The sequence below is a fragment of the Bombus fervidus genome, chromosome 17, assembly GCF_041682495.2.
Source record: "Bombus fervidus isolate BK054 chromosome 17, iyBomFerv1, whole genome shotgun sequence".
Lineage (NCBI taxonomy): Eukaryota > Metazoa > Arthropoda > Insecta > Hymenoptera > Apidae > Bombus > Bombus fervidus.
Genome location: NC_091533.1, coordinates 287,309 through 289,974, shown reverse-complemented (window position 1 = coordinate 289,974; position 2,666 = coordinate 287,309). Strand labels below are relative to the sequence as shown.

The following is a 2,666-nucleotide window of genomic DNA, read 5'->3' as shown; positions in this document are numbered from 1 at the left end:
ATCTCGACCGATGCGCTTTTCATCTTCCCTCCCACCTTCCTCTCATCCTGCTTCTCCGCATCCGTCCTTTATCCGTCCTTCTTCCTCTAACTTTAATCTTCTGTAAGCCACTTTATATACATAGGTACCTACTTCTGTAAAAACACCACTATCACCTACTATACTATGTATATTAACGAATGCATTTTCATTACTCTCACTTAAAAGAAATATCTAACTAACTACCAACGCTGTTGCGAAAAAATACAATTGCGAAGTAATTTATAATTCGATGAAATTATAAATTTACTAATTATATTAATTGAATCTGCAAATGCTAGAACAGCTTCGCAATGCAAACGATTCCGGCAAACGAAACAAGTAAAAGTCATTAAAGAAAATGTACTATTAATCGCGAAAGAAAAAGATGGTCGATAAACATTTATAGTTAGAACAGTTCCTCGAGATTCTGTCGAAACTTGTTATCGCAAAATGATTTTCATGCTGGAATTGCAAGAAAAACACGTCGTTTAATAGGACAAATGAAAAAAAGAGATTAAACTTTAGAAAAGAGTATAGATAATAATATTAATAATGTTGCGAAAGGTCGACGAGAATATTTTAAATTTTAAGGAATACGGTTGATACGATGTTAGTCTGGGCCTCGTAACTTTAATTAACAGAAGTCGACACAAATCGAACAATAAAATAATATGGAATGGGTTTGTTCAATCACGTTGCATTGTGAATTTTGATTGCTGACTTGTAGGTATGTTAGGTTTTAAATAATTATATTCGAATCTATACGAGATACGGGTATGTATATTGTAATCAAAATATTGTTACAAGTATGTTGTATATGTCGCGGATAAATGAGTACGATTGTGTACATGTGTATTACCATACAATTAGCGTTTAGATCGTTTATATGCACGGTCTTTTACTGGCAATACGAGAATTGAGAGTAGCTTCGAAGTAACGTCGAACAGAAAGCGAACGTTTGTCGTCCAGTCTCGCTATACGAGGTTGCACTCGGTAGTGATTCGCAAGAGACCCCGGGTGCACCTCTGAACGTCGGGATGACCACCGTGGGGTTTTAGTCGGTAAGAGTCCGACACTACACGGTCGTTGCTACGCAGCGCCGAGTGTCCATGAGGATTTCCCCACGATAAAAAAAAAAAAAAAAAAAAAAGTCTCGCTATACCGATTCGTAACGGACAATACGCCAAGTTACACAACGGCACTTTCGGCGTTCTGATCGTTTTGTCCGAAGAGCGTGATTTTCTTATATATATATATACTATGAAAATCCTAAAATCTCACGATGGAGGGGAGTCAAAAGCTTATTATGTGCATAGGCAAAGACTAACGTTTCAAGATTTGCGAGGACGATACCCTCTATGTTTATCACCAACTACCGCCGCTATCTTCTCATTGCCTAGATAAATACGTAGAATAAAAGCGTTTCGGTTTCCTGCATGCTCTCCAAGAAATCTGAAGAGTACAGGTGGAGACAGAATGTTCTTCGTCTGTAACTATAAAAATAATAACTTGGGGCCAGTTACCTATTATTTAACGCGATTGCGACGAGACAGGTTCGTACTATGACGTAGCCAATGAAAGTCATAAATCTCCGTTTTCTATCCGATTTCTATCGACGCTGCGTATCGCGTTAAGATCTTCTACTTTCCGTTAGAAGGATAGGGATATTTTGTTGAAACGAAGCTGATCTTCTGTTTGCTTAACAAACAATAAAATCTTGAATTTCAATAGCTGGCTGAATAAGTATGTTTGTGTTCGAACTGTTCAAGTTCGAACATGTAACAGAATGTTTGTCTGATTTGTATGCTTTTACTATTGGATAATGTCCGTCGAAAGATCGAAAAACATCTGAAAAATGTTTTTCTCGGAATGTTCTAGTTTTGCTTGGCATGCTCATAGTGTACGTTGATTGGCTGCTGACAACGATTTCCTCTTACGATCAACGACATTCTTAGTGTATTACATCGACATTTCATGCGATATCACCTGAGTTTGATTCAATATACAATTTTCGTAAAACATCCGTTTACACTTTCCGGTTCTATTATCGTAAAAACATCTTGAAAGGAAATGAACTTAGCAAAAGATGAGAGAAAGACTACGGTTTTCTAAACGAGCTCAGCTGGATTACTGTACGACGTTCAAGAATTTATGATCCTTCAAATGCGTAAGTTAATGAATACTATTTTAAGTCTTACATCGTTCATGATGCTAGTGAAATAAAAATTCTTATAACGAATAATAGGTAATTATATTGTAACGACGATCGACGTATCATCATCAAGTAATCAAACAATCAAAACATCAAGTAATTGGCGTGATTGAAATACGAAAACTTCGCTCGTTACATGTTCTCTTTACCGCGAGACTAACCCTTTCAGTTTGTGCCACGGAGAGATTCTAATTAATCAACTGGCCAATGTCCATACTCTACCTCGAATAAATGCACGCATTCAATCAATAGATTCCTTTGAAGCGTGTCACTTTTTTCAGTATGACACATTGAAGTATATTGCGTCTAGGATATTCGCTACTCGCACAACTTAATTTATAACTAAGAACAATGCGATTGATATGACTAACAAGTATGAGAAATAAGTTTTTTTTTATTAAGAAAGTACATGTATGTTTAATAGAGCCATTAT

At 36.3% G+C, this 2,666-nt stretch overlaps 1 long non-coding RNA gene across 1 annotated transcript; it reads left to right on the top strand.

Moving 5' to 3' along the window:
- The first annotated feature begins 1,427 nt into the window (after nucleotides 1-1,427).
- Nucleotides 1,428-2,263, top strand: LOC139996344 (uncharacterized). The gene is made up of 2 exons (XR_011802204.1): nucleotides 1,428-1,574; nucleotides 1,900-2,263. It is a non-coding gene; the product is annotated as an uncharacterized lncRNA (long non-coding RNA).
- The last annotated feature ends 403 nt before the right edge of the window (nucleotides 2,264-2,666 follow it).